This window comes from Cavia porcellus, unplaced genomic scaffold (genome assembly GCF_034190915.1).
Source record: "Cavia porcellus strain 051 isolate PalLab524CR breed Dunkin Hartley unplaced genomic scaffold, mCavPor4.1 scaffold_1, whole genome shotgun sequence".
NCBI lineage: Eukaryota > Metazoa > Chordata > Mammalia > Rodentia > Caviidae > Cavia > Cavia porcellus.
In genome coordinates this window covers 206986186-207001254 of record NW_026947484.1, presented here as the reverse complement: position 1 = coordinate 207001254, position 15069 = coordinate 206986186, and the positions used below count along the sequence as shown (strand labels likewise).

At 33.0% G+C, this 15069-nt stretch overlaps 1 long non-coding RNA gene across 1 annotated transcript in view; it reads right to left on the bottom strand.

The window, feature by feature from the left end:
• LOC134474395 (uncharacterized) overlaps positions 1-14699 on the bottom strand; it is a 60413-nt gene extending 45714 nt beyond the window's left edge. Inside the window, exon 1 of the long non-coding RNA XR_010045244.1 lies at positions 14444-14699. This is a non-coding gene — a long non-coding RNA (uncharacterized LOC134474395). The remainder of the gene's footprint in view (positions 1-14443) is intronic.
• Positions 14700-15069: the final 370 nt, after the last annotated feature.

Below are 15069 nucleotides of genomic sequence, written 5' to 3'. Positions count from 1 at the left end.
TTTTGTTGTGCATTTTTTTAGAAAGGCACCTGTTACTGTATTGTTGTTTTGCAATATGATACTGTCTCTCTTAATATTTTTGGTTTATATTTTTCAAATAAAATGGTAAATCGGTATATTCATATGAATTAAGACTTTTTATCTCTTAATTTAATTTTTGGAACACATTTTTTGTGTATGTGAAAACATTCTTATAATTTCCCAGATCTAAGTCTGCCTTGGTCAAGATTTGCAGGAGCATGACGATCCTTCTGTGTGCTCAATCATGACCTGGTATGAGTGTGACTCATTCTAACAGGGCGTTTTCCATGCTGCTTACATTCAAACTCCCTTTTAAAAAGATATCACTTATTTATTTTACAAACTTAAAATTCATATTGTTCTGCCTATAATGAAAAAAGGTTTATGTGTGTAGTCATTTGAGGTTTGTATGGTATCCTTTTTTTTCAGCACCGTTTAAATCCCATGAAATCTACATTTCATACTAAACGATGCAGTTTAAAGCTGGAAATGCTCTTTAACATACAAACACAAACTGATAATTTTTATATAATTTTTAATGTCAAGGTATCATTAATATTAAAAGATAATTTTTAAAAAGGTGAAATCATGTTATAATTACAACTGTACATGATTATGTGTTCAAGATTCTTAACAACATTACCAAGAAAGCCAACAATACATTAGATGCAGTTCAAATGCTACCCCAAAAGGCCTTTGTACAAATGCAGAGAGTAGGAGCTTTAGGCAGTTTAGGCATTTGCAAGGCTGACACGAATTTACAAACAGATGAAAACTTGATCAATATCCACAGAACACATTTAATTTGCTTTTCTCAGGATAAGGATTCATTTGTATTGCTATCGGTTTTCAAGGCAGAATTATAAAACGGTCCAAAGACAGTGAAAAGTCTAGATATCCTAAAAGAATGTGCTGCGACATGGAACATCAGTAGCCATTGTGGTAATATTCAATATTATTCACAGTTTTACTAATCCTATGTATATATATCAATGAAGTCTTCCTTTGACCTTCACTAACTAGCCCATTCATCCTGCAAAACAACAATAGGGCAGCAACAGGCACCTCTCTAAAAAATGTGCACAACAAAATCTACCCAATTCAAGAGGAAGATTTTTATCCTCAGGAAAACACAGTTGATGAACTTCCAAGACTGTCTCTCTATAAACATTCTTTACAGTTGCCTTTGCTCAGAAGGCGTAGGTTGTTATAAAACCTCAATGATCTCACAACATGAACTACCAGAGAGACACAGCTTTAATTTCTGCATATTATGTTAAAATAATCACAAGATGAGCCACTTGTAGTGTTTCTATGTCCTGAAACTGGAAACAAGAAAAAAAAATCATATTCTGTTAGTGAGAGTCAGAAAATATTCTAAAGAATTCCAAATAAAAGGGCTGAAATGTAAAGCATGTTCAAGAAATGTCTAAGCTGGTCAATACAGAAAACATTTGAAGTGCAAGAATCAATTTACCCATTGGAAATGAATTTAGGAAGGTTTTGTTTGTTTGGCAGGTGGAAGTGTGGAGAGGTGAATGAGAAATAATTCAGTGTTGTTTTTTCTGCAGCACCAGAAGACAGAAAGTGACAGTGATGAGAGAGGAGAATGAACACAGAGGTAAAGCCGTGGGGAGAAGAATGTGTATAACATGAAAGTTAGTTAGAAGTTATCCTTTTGGCAGTATGTTAGCACTGGGAGATGTTGGTCAAGGGGAAAAAATTCATGTCTGTAGGTTAGAAAACATTTTCTGGCAAAATTTTGTTGAGACAAGGGAAGCCAGGTAAGAAAGAAAAAGAGGATGGATTTCTCTTTTCATGCATGACACTAAAAACTATACTATACTGACATTTTGATTGATTTGCTACTGTTATTTAAATAAATTATATTTACGGAAATATTCTTAGCGCTAAACCTGCCTTTGATGAGACTGTGACAGTTCTTAGACACACATTATAGATTATGTGAGATGCTAGAATTAGAATTTGAGTCATATCTGAAGAAATAAATGATATGTGTCTCATATGTAAGTTAAAGTGAATTTGCATAGTAAACCCAAGTTTTCTGTTACTTAAATAAATCTGATTACAGTTTGCCCAACCTTAACAATTTTTTAAAAAAAAAAAATCAAATAGGAATGTAAGTACACAAGAAAAAAAAAATGAGCCTTCACTTCTAAATTAGACTGGAACATTAAATAAAAAGTCCTCCTCTTCATTATATGTTTAATACTATTTCAACAGATTACTTGAGCTTTATGGCTTGAGACAGACTTTGTAGAAGTAACAAGTTGAACTGATGGCATCATGTCTTCCACAAAAAAAAAAAAAAAAAAAAAAAAAAAAAAAAACTCAGAAAATATCAGACACCATCAAAGGCAAGTGGTATCTTTCATTTCCATCTCTGCTTCTCTCTCTCTGTCTCTTTCATTCTGATCATCAAATTTAGGGGTGCTTTTTCCTGAGCTACATTTCCAGCCTCTTTACTTTTTATTTTGAGACAGGGTCTCACTAAATTCCCCAGGCTACACTCTAATTTTCTATTTGTCTGCCTCAGTCTCCAAGTACCTAGGACTACAAGTGTGGCCAGCTATTTTTATTTTATTTCACTAGATTTGCAAGGTAATTTTAAAATTTCCACGAAGCAATTAGTTTGCTAAGTATTGGGTTTTATTTTAGGAATGGGGCAATATTTAAAAACAAAACAAATCTAAGCAAAAAAAGTTACCGCTTATCATTGTCTCTTATCACACATGTAATAGGAAGGTTTCAAATTGTCTTTCATGCTTCCAACACATAGGCATTTTTCTGCATGACTGATGAAATGTAGACCGACCGTGGACCTTACTTTTCCAAGAGCAGAGAAATTCAGTAGATATTGGATGATAATATTCAGACTGTGATGGTTCTCAGAGATCTGTCTCTACCTTTTCCTTGGGGCTCACAGGACCCCCTACTGCTCAGTACTTTGTACTTTTCAGCATTCATAATACCACAAACCTCCTAAGGAATGATGCCCAAAACCAGAAGAGTTAGAGGGAAACTAGTCGTCAGTCAAACGGTTCCTAATCCATTCTCTACTCCTTACTAAAATCCTACTTAAAAAATGCTAATTCATTCTTTCTGAAGACTAATACCTTATGGTCTGTGAAAGCGTTTTGCCCTAGAATAAACTACAGGACATTATGGTGGTGAAGGCCAAATCCGGGATGTTTTCACTGAAGTCACTTCCTCCTTCCCCTATTAAAACTTCCTTTTTCCTTTCCCAGTGCGCAGTAAAGAAAATTCCAATCAGCTCCTTGCACGTCTTCAATGTCAGCCGTAAGCACCACCCCCGTCAAAGGTTACATATGCCTCGTACTCCATATTCCAGCTGAAGGAGACAGCGTGAGTTGTGTGCTCCTTCCTGTGTCCTCACCTCCATAAACCTGTTTGTTTTGTACTTTTACTTCTCTATTGCACCAGAATACTCTATCAGATAGTCTGTGAATCTGTTCCCTAAATGGAAGCTTGCATCAGTGCTCTCATCCCTTTACCTGGACACTGAATCATCACTGATGCATAGATTCTGATTCCTCCTGGTGTTTTCATCTCTTGGTTGAATGCTGTGTTTTCCTTCTAAGATTTTTCACACCTTATTCAAATGCATTTAAATTTCTCTTTCCACTGAATTATGCGGTTTATATAGAAAGTGAGTTTGATAGGCAAGTACTCATATCCATCTGAAGAGTGAAATCACTGGAAAAGATCAAAGCCGAAGCCACAGAATCACAGGATGTTTGCAGCTAGGAAGCAACTAAAAGCTATTGTAATCAAACTAATTCTTTCTTAAGTGAAGGTAAACAAAACCTATGTTTAAATCAGAAGTTTAAATATAACCTATGGATTCAATCCAGTCACTATTGTTTTTTATGAAATTTTGTTGGAACACCCATGAATGAGGCTTTTGTGCTGCAATGGTGATGTTTTGACTAAAATGATACACCCTATATACTCTGAAACATTTATTGTTTATTATCTGACTTTTTCATAAATAGTCCCCAAATACTTTGACAAACAGGTTCAAGTGGCCCACAGTAACACTTAAATTTGGTAGGAAAATTGGGCTTGAATGTGTGTCTGTTGATTCAATATGATGTTCTTTCTATTTGCCATAACACCTCGGTATGTCAATATCCTAATGTTGAAACTGCAGACGTTTCAGATGAAATCCAAAAGTTATAAAATGAAATTTCAAGTAGTACTGGAATTTATTCATTGTCATCAAAGATTTCTGGAACCACAAGTTCAACATAACCACTCAGTCTTGTTCATGCCTACCTCGAGAGTAAGGAAGTGTGTCACAGATCATACCAATTTTTATGTATCTTTTCAATGTCATAATTTATTCTATCAAGCTACAATATATTTTAATAGCAATGACTTAAATAAAATAATGCGAATTAGTTGCTTGCCAGTCTAGGTTATACTTGCACTAAAAAATAAGAAACTTTTAAGCTAAAATCATCACTAAAATCTTTTTGTCTTTTCATATGAACAATTCACACTATTTTTCAAAGAGTAGAATATTTTCAAAGGGCCAAGACCCTGGCAAACAAAAATATAAAACCTAAAACATCTAAGTTAAACATTTTGGAAACGCAGTTCCTGAACTGACAATATCAACACGGTTAAGATAACTCGCTCGAAATGCAAATTACACAGTCTCACTCAGACTTACTCAATCAGAAGCTCCAGGAAAACACTCTAGCAAGATTTCCAAATGAGTTATAGGTACAACAAAATTTTAAAAACATTATTTTGTATCAAAACATGCAATAAACATCCTAAAAACAAAAATACAATAAAATAAAAGAATAAGTCAAATAACTGTCATTTCAGATATTCATTGTAGATATTAATCTCTTAATTTTATTTTATAAGTCATGTTAAATATTTCCTCTTAATATATACATCATTTTTGGTCATCCACTAGTAGAGTTATAGGAGTCTTACAAATTAAGAATTGCAAGTTGGTATCAAATATTAAGAGAGGATTAATATAAATTAATGAAACTGGCGGAAGTTTTGTTGAAGTTTTACTTTGCTTTACTTTACTATTCTTCTCTCTTCCCTTTCTGCTAGGAGCTGGCACAATTTGGTAAGGAAGTCCAGTCTTCCTGTTGTCAGTGCTGGTAAATTCAAATCATATAAATCCCAGTAGCATGTACTTTCACCCAGACCACTAGAAAAGTCCAAACTAATTTTCTGTAGCTGTTTCTTCTTGCTTGCGAATTATTTTGTATTGTAAAAGGAGAACATTTTGTGAGCACCAAATATTTTGCACATCTGGTTGGGGCATGGGTGGTATCAATACTGAACCAAATTTCAGGTGATAGAGATTTTTATATCATTTCAGAACATAAATTCAAAATATTTTTCTTCTCCACTGAAAATATATTCAGAGACACGACTTGAAATATCCTGTCAGAAACTGTAAGCCTTCTCTTTTGTAGCTTTCCAGCAAGATATGACAGATATGCATGAATTTAAGTTTTTATTTTTGGAGCATTATCAGAAGTTGTGTTTTCCCAGCAATAAAATTTTACCACCCCAAGATCATTTTTTATCAAATATCTGTGCCACAGAGATTGTGGTATAGTTACGTGTATACTAGAAAAGAAAAAGTAATTGCTTTCATAATCATGATACTCAAAAACAACTAAGAGAATAGTAGCTCCAGGGACAATATTCAGTAGCTAATTGTTCAGCTCTTTCGTTCATATTGCTTGTAGACCTGAGTCTATTTATGAGGTAAATCAAAGTAAATGTGGTTCAGCTGAAATTTTGATGCCAGCAATGTTTTTCTTTAATTTTGCCTCTTGGAAAAAAGTGATGCAAAAATCCACAAAATGTCAGGGGAAAGGCAAAATACCAAACTGCAAACTATACATAACAAAAGTCCTTTCAAAAAACCTCACATTTTGGGTATTTGGAATGTACTTATGAATTGTTAATTATAATTGGCCTTAAAATCCAAGATTTCAGAAGAGAAATAGTAAAGAAACTGATATCAGTCAAACCAGACAATAGCTCTATGTATCTTTCCTGCCTCTTCCATTGTTTTTAAATAGATTTTGTTTACAACTAATGATATTTTTAGACTTAGGGGAAGCTTTTTTTTAAAATTTGTGACATCTCTTCACTTTTTGATTGTAAACACCAAATTCTGATTACTAAACCCCAGGGAATATGACTATGAAAAAACCAGTAGTGAAGGCAAAACCATATTAAGAGAAAAAACTGAAGGCCTTGAGACAATTAATATATATTTTCCATAAATGCTTAGGAGCTATGAAAGTTGACCAGAACTTATTTTTTGAACTGCTTAATTATTTTTCATTGAAGAAACCTAATCATTAAATTATTTTTATTCTCTGATTAACCTGAATCACAAAATATAATATGGCTTGATTAGAGACATTTCAACTGTGTCCTTTAAACCACTGTCAACAGCAAAACAACAAAATTTATATAGTCAAGGTTTATACATTCATAATTAGCTTATTTCTAAATTATATGGAGATGTAAAAAAAGATTCTAAACTATTTCATCAAAAATATTGAAGTGGGCTGAGGAGGGTAAGTTAGATTCTGATGTCATAAAACACTGCCAAAAGAGTGGATTTCTTAAAAATAAGGCTGTTTAAGAAGGAAAAGAAAATCATACCAAAGCTGTTTCAAAGGGCTCAGAATATTGTTTAGAAAATTATGGTAGCTTTGCTTTAGAAACAAGCTCTAGGAATTTAACACAGCCCATAAGAATTTCTTGATGACTGGTTATACAAGAAATTATATAATCTAACTAACTCAATAAAAATAAAAGAGATTGGGGCTGGGGATTTATCTCAGCAGCATAAACATCTGCCTTGCAAGCAGGCGGTCGTGAGTTCGATCCCTGGTACCGGTAAAAGATGAAAAGGAAAAAAAAAATAAAAAAATAAAAGAGATTGTATACTTCTCATTTATTTGAAAAGTAAACAAAGATATTCTTGAGCCTCCATGTTGCTCCAGTTGGGATAAGTACAGCTAAATGAGATAAAAGATTTACCCTATTCCTTATTTTTTTATAATGCTTATATAAATTATACAAATTATAATTTTATATGTATTTAAGCTATTTTTTTACATTGCTTCTTTTTCAACTGTTTGTTTTTAAAATTCTTTGTTGCTGTCCAGAGCCTTCTTTAGACTGTTTTCCCTCCATAGGTGTCAATTTTCAGTCACTTTCTTAAACTTACTAGAGACAAATTATTCTTCCATCATTTTTTACTATCTTTTTTCATTACTTCCAATCACAAGATCTTTTTCCCTTGTGTAATGGTCATTTTTCTTATCTCAATGTTTTGTCTACACTTGAAAGTCAAATCATACCTGAAATTTTGTAAAGTTATTTATCGGTTCCTCTTGAGTAAATTTCTCTTTCTTCTGTGTTTATATAGTTTCAATTTGTGCCTGTTAAAAAATCAATATTATTCTGCCTTGGTTTAGGATTTTGTTTTCCTTATTTTTAGTTTCTTTATTTTTGGTTCTCACCTCTGTATAGCATAATTTAACAGTTATTTAAATACGTATTTGTTGAACTAAAATTCAAATAAAAAAGTTTACAAAAATATGGTATTTCTTCTGCTTCTTTATCTCTCTTTTTGCTCACAGCATAACCATCTTTATCCACGATTAATACTCAAAACCATATCTCCATTTCTATTGTTAGTAAAATCAAATAACAATATTCTGAGCCCTTACTACTGAATAAAATTAAACTAACGTTATATAGATCATGACCTTGTGATTCTTCACTCTTTGAAGTTGGAAAATTCACAAAATTGGTGTAAGGTTTAAAAAACATCTTTTTTATAGCTAATGCTGTAATTGGGGAAAAGCAAAACTAAAGCAGTGTAACAATATAAAATTAAGGCAGTATAGCATAAAGGGTAACTTTGTAGCTTCTGTGAGGACCATCAAAATGAAAAAATCATTTGACAATGATTGCTTAAGAAAAGGTAAAGATTTAAAGAAAAAAGGAAAAGTTGGAAACCCAAAACAAGATGAGATTTTTCTGACTAGAGTAACAGCAGATGGATTTTATGAAGGGGTGTGAATCAGTTAAGCATGTTTCCCATGCTGTCAATGGGTTCATTACAGTCATTCCTAATCAGAGGAACAAAGAAATTGATGGTTTATAAAATTTATAACAAGCTTCCCACATAGTGGCTATGTTAGAAAAAAGGTAATTAGAAACCAGATCATAAACTCCAGATCATAAAATCATTCTCAGGAAACAGTGTTGATGGCGCAGTCAAGAACAGGAAGAGACAAAGTCTTTTCACTGTCTTTGTTCATCTCAACTTGCTCTTGCCGTGAGGTTGTTTACTCACCTGATGACATTCTATGGGGTTCAACTGATCACCACCAGACTGTCAGTGTAAAGGTGTGTAAGTGAAACAGCATGGACTGAACCCCAATTATAGAAAGAAAAAGACATCATTTCAGGTGTGAAAACACATCTGTGTTAAGTGAAGACGTATTAGTTAAAAAACAAAGTGGGATAGTGTCTTACACACACATTATTTGCTTTTAAATTAGTGCTGGCCTTAATTTTTCTGAATATATTTGGTTTCCAAATTACATAGTATTATCTTTATGATATTTCATTACATTTAGGGTATTAGATTTATTTTCTCCTCCTCTGTCGTCTTCAATTTTTATTTTTCTTTCTTTCTTTCTTTCTTTTCTTTTTTCTTTGTTTCTCTCTTTCTCTTTTCTCTCTTTCTCTTTCTCTTCTCTTTCTTCCTTTCTTATTTTCCAAATCAGTTACATGAATGGATGATCACAAAGCTCAGATGATGCAAATAGGTTCTGTCTGAGTAAAGAATGTATCTGTCTTATGCTTGCTATTTTGTTCAGTTCTGGGAACTGGTTGACAGGTTGATCCTGTGCCTTTAGTGTTTTTCAGTGAAACTGATGTGGTGAACGCTGTGGAATGTGATATATTTTTAGAGTTGATGTATAAGAATAAGTTTTTATAGAGTGCAACTTTGATAGCAGAGGAGGATAAAAAAAATCAGAAAACATTATGGGTTTAAGGAACTTGAGAAAGCCACCAAAGAAGAGAAGAAAATCAGTGTAAAAGGTGAAATGACAACAGTGTTTCTGCCAAAGACCATCTTTCTTCAATGTAAAATTTTGTATAGGTCTAGCCAGAAATGAACTAAAAACCTAGATACTAGCTCAGCATTTTTTATTATAAGGATGACTTAAAAGTGAAGGCTCACAGCTGATGTCCTTAGCACTGATTTCCTTTCCTGTGATCTTTGGCTTCCATTTGATAATTATCATGTAAAATTTGGAGGTGCTACCACTTTAATTTGCCTTGATATCACTTCCTATCTTGGGATTAGTGTTCTAGGATGATTTAAGAATAACACATTATGTCAATTCTGAAGTTCAAGAGAATTCCACATCTACTTCAGATAGTACTTTGATATTTGCAGTACAGTGTATTCTGAGATCACTGGTTTTAATGATGACACTCCTGCCTTTATCTCAGTGGAATTTGTCTCTCTCAGTGAGACTCACCCGGTAGGAATGAGAACTGCTGGGTGGAGGTCATAACTAAATGACAATATTGCATCTTTACTTTGGAATTATATTTCATTAAATATTGCTTTAGAGGAAAATCAATAGGTATAAAAAGAAAATGTTCAAATTCAAGGAATATACTCTGAGGTGAAATGTTTAAAATATACAACTTGTAAGGAAAAACATCAAAGAAGGCATCTATTTTTGCTCCTGGGGACCAAAAAAATGAGCCACAAAGTATAATAGTTTTACATTAAAAATTTCCTCCTTTACACATTCATAATTTCTTTAGCTAATGTAAAAGTTAAAATCTTAATATTATTAGTCATTTGTTGGATGAACAGAATATGTTATATAAAGAAATGATGCCATAAGGGTACAAGAAATACACTACTTTAGAAAAGACAGCAAGACACACATTCCAACAGAGCAAAGCCCTATTATCCTTAATTTGCATATGAATAATTAATATGCATACCCCAATAATGCCAGTTTCTGTGCACTGCATTCAGTATGAATTATTCAGAAACACTTCAAAAATGCCTTTTGTAGTTGAGGGAATTACCATCCTCCAAGGTATGTAAAATATACAAATGGTTTGAAAAATGAAATAGAAACAGATCTCATTAAAAATATTCAGGAAAGGAAAATTTCTTAATGCCACGATCTTATTTTTTATGTGTGCTTTATCTTCTAGGGATTGTACTTCTAGGGATTGTTCTAGCTTTTAGGAATATGAAAGTGCATCTGAATACCCAGAAAAAGAGCTGTGAAATCACATAAGTTTCAAAACAGCCGAATTGCTGCTTCCTAACAACATGGAGCAACCTGTAAGTTACACAGCTCCAAGGAGGACACGCTTGAGGGAAAACGTAAGTAAGGACAACACAGCATGAAAAAATTCATGGTTTTGTGTTTTCTCTTGTTTTAAATGTTGTATGTCAAAGCATGGAGAAAGAATGGTTCCATGTTTGGAAGATTTCATACATAGATTATACTTTTCATCATAAAAATCACAACATAAGACAGGATTTGAGTCACTTCCAGTGCTAGGCCAGATTGGAATAATGGCTTCACCTTCACTGAGGCACAGGTAGTTTCTCCTGGTGATCAAGCTGTGTTAGAACCAGAAACAGGCATAAAAGTGCTAATTGAGGTTCAGTGAAGTCATCTCGTCAAAAGAGTTCCACGGGACCAATGTCAGTGTTTCCTGTGAATTGCTCAGTGGTCTGCAGTTCAAGGCTCTTAGAATTGTCTCAGTTTTATGTTTCAATATTTTTATGGTGGGTGGGCAATGAAATTCAACATTGTTGGTATGCAAGAAAATGCATGCACAAAGTCAGTTATACAATAATGTATATTATGGCTGAAGCAAAAGAGTTAGTTGCATGAAGCTCCAAGAAATTTGAAGAGGCAGTGATGAATACAGTTAATGAGGAACAGTGGTTTCTAGAGCTAGATGCCTAGATTTAAATTCCAAAATCACAGTGAATAAGTATAGGACCTTGAGCAAGTTTTCAAAACTTCATATACCTTTATCGTATCATTTAAAAATGAGAAAAACAAGTACTAGATATATGCGTACAGTTATTGTAAGGATTGAACCAGTAAATACACATAAATATACTTAGAATCAAATCAGCACATTTCAACAGCTTTATAAATGGTAGCTAGCATCATTGCATCATAAAGATTTAGAGTGTGAGCTCTGTAGTCAGACAGCTGTCCTGATTTCACTCCTTACTAATGATGAGAAATGTCTGACTCCCAGTCCTTAGTTCTACAGCACCTTTTCCAGAGTTTTTTTGGTATAATTTAGCAAGCTGCTCAGCTTGTAGCATATTAGCTGTAAAAAAATACCATTCCTGTTATTCTTCACATTTTGTGATTTTTCAGTAAACTTCTTTGAATCTTACGCTTTGATTCATGAGCAAGAACTGTGAGATATTATTCACGGAAACAAGAATATCTTAAACAATTTTATCTAATCTTTGCAGTGACTTCCTGTCATACAGGCTTTCAGACTCTTCAGAAGCCCAGAAAAGAAACAAACTTTGTGTTACATTTGGTAGAGAATGGTACTGATTTTTAGCACACAAAACTAGATTTTCATGACCTAGAAGAATGTTGATCTTGTAGTTTATCTGTCATGACCATAAACTGTGCAATGTACATTTGTATCAATGAAGGAAATGTGAATATGAGGTACTTAGTCAAATAGTTGTTCTATGTGTTTGTTTTGATGAGACAAATATAAACATACCATGAGAGACAGAGAAGATGAGGCATCTTTTATTTCTACTGCATCAAAGGTTAGATTATTGGATCCATAACATTTATGTCTGGGTAGAATCTGCCAGAAATAGAAAAATTTTATAGGATGTCACTTCAAATGGTGAAAAAAATCATATCGTGCTTGTGTTCTCCTGAGCTTTATCCAGTGAACTAATATAATATATAAGGTGCCAGTAAGTGATTCATACTAACAGACTCAATTTACTGTGTTACTGCGCAAAGTTGCAGTCAAGTAGGAAGAGCTTCAATTATGAAATGAACGAGTAAGATATAGCACAAATGGAAACCTGTTATCCGAAATTCTTGAGACTAAAAGTGTTTTGGATTTTGGATTCTTTCCTTTTTTTTTTTTTTTTTTTTTTTCATTTTGAACTTTTGTTTTTGTACAATGAAGTATGTGAGATGTGACCCAAGTCTAAAAATGAAATTCATTTATGTTTCATATATACCTTACATACAGATTGCAGGTAACTTTGCACAATATTTTTAGTAAACCTATGTTTTAACTGTAGCTGATCACATTAGGTAAGTTGTGGGAATTTTCACTGTGACATCATGCCAGCACTCAAAAATTTATATTTTGGAGCATTTCAGAGTTTGAATTACTTGATTAGGGATGATGAACCTGTATAAGGTTCCTGTTGTCATATGATCCACCCTCCTCTTTGTGGTTTCTTCGCTATTTTCTTAAATTAGAAAAGGTATAAGGCAATTATCTTACAAGAATAACAACTGATGTGTCCATTATTTAATCATCGATTCCTTAATAGAAATGGTGAATGGTCCTGAGATCATTTGATTGAGTCTAAAGAATTTCACTATGCACAAATACAAAAATACTAAGATCATCTATTCTCCCACTAGTGCTGACTTTCTGCTGAATTCTCACAATAAAAATATCAAATCAGCAACTCTCTTTTAGCTAAGTTTTTGGTGGGACTTAGCATGCCAGCCTGACTTAACTGGATAAATAAACTTTCTTCAGTTTCATGTTTGTCAAGTGATAATCCATATCTTCAGTTAGACATGGCACTGTTTTTAAAATGACTTTTAAAAGTCAACCCCAAGGCCTTAATATGTGTCACGTTTCAAAGTATGATTTCCACCAATGACATTTCACTAATCTTATTTCTCAATGTGATCTTACCTTTACAATATTAAATGGCAAAAAAGAAAAAGCATTTTTACCAATCAACCATATTCTCATTTTCTTTTTCTTTATTTTCAGTTCCTTCTTTGATATGGTCGATGGAAAGAAAAATCTTTCTTCTCTATTTCCTACTGATGAAGCTAAAAGTAAAATCTTTAAGACAGTAAATAATAGACATACGAACACCTTCAAGGATCTACCACATTCTCTACTTTCTCCCAAATAGGGAGAATATAAAGTCTTTATGAAATCATCTAGAGATGGCAAGTCAAGAAGAGATTCTTAAAATTAAGCCACTTGCAAGCAATATAATAAAATTCCATTTTTGTAAAACATACATCATCAAAGGCTTAATCTTTTTCAGTGCCTCACAGCATTCCATCATCTTTCCTAAATGTTAATAAGACTTTAGATAATTTTAATAAACCTTAAAAATAAATTTGATGGTTTCTCTTGGTAATAATTGGCATCTTTACATAACATTTAAATTAAAGTTACTGAGAAAATGTTTTCTCTAGAGAAACAAATCACTATTTCTAATATTTGGATATTTAAGAAAAATTGCTACTATATATTAATCCCATTTTGTGGATTCACACAATTATTTTCTAGTGAATCAGACTCTACAGGCATTGATTTTAATGGCAATTGATTATGTTACAAAAGGTAAGAGTAAGTCACTTTCTACCTGCCTTTTCATCTCTGTCTCTTTTATAGACACATGAACACACAGACACACGAGTCCTTGGGTGTTTCACGTCTAATTTAACAAAAATATCTCAGGGGTTAAATAAAGCTCAGAGATACTGCCTGAGCTTAAAAGGCTCACAGCAGAGGGACCATGTTAGGAGAGAGCTGCAGGTTCTTGCATCACACTTCACCTATCCCATGAGGCTCCCAGAAGATACAGGTAGCAGGATGAATGAGAGGAATCAGAATTTCCTCTCATTTCGTCTCATTTAGAATCAGAGTTCACCATCTTAGGACAGTAGTGTGCTATGGTAATTAATAATTTTACAGATTAAGTTAATAAGCCATAAACAGAGTAATTTCCAAAGTAATTTAATGAACCTTAACGTTTTAAGACAAAAGCTATCTGAACATAGTTATTCAAACATCATTTCCCTAACATCTTAAGTACCTATGAAAAAACCTCAAAGTTTATATACAACCAGAAATAAATACTTAGTTTCCCAGAATCATCCTTTCATTATTTGTTCAATCCGGAAAATAACAACTGCTTTGGTTACTACCTTTCATGAGATAACATGTTAAATACTTGTCCAAACAAACACTTAAAGATTTTGTAAACATTTACAGTAGAAGCCTTTTAAGGTTCTATTAAATAGTGTCTTACCTTGGTAAATCAAGATGCAAGAAGAAAGAAAATTTTGTTGGTGACTTTGAATCATCAGCACTGAATGTTCTAAAGGTATGAACATGAAGATGTTTGAAGACTGACTCACAGCTTTGTCCAGAAATTTGAACTGCCAGAAATCTAACTTCCAAATTAAGGAGCCTCAATTTTTTTCTAAATATTGATGCTACATTTGGAAATTAATGAAATAAAATAGTTTTCATTCAAACTTAAGCAGCAGAATATATTTTGATAATCCAAGTAAGGATTAAAAAAAGGATCTATACTGGGAATAAGAAGATGATCCTGTCAAAATACTATTCAATAAAGTATTTTTAAATCCTAACTTTTAATAATGTTATGGAGCAATCTGGGTAATATGACTCGGCTCAGATCAAGTGATATTGTGGAGCATATGAGGTTAACTAAAAATAAAAAACAGAGGTCATAGGCAAAGTGTGCAAGTTAATAGCAAATGATTTCAGTCCTTCAGAAAGCCTTTCAAGATGAAGTAGTAGAGACAATGAACCAATGGGATTTAAAGGTCCTCCTGGAGTCCAACTATAAAACCCTTCAAAACATATACTTTGAATCAGATCATGAGATACTTAACTCTTAAGGGGAGG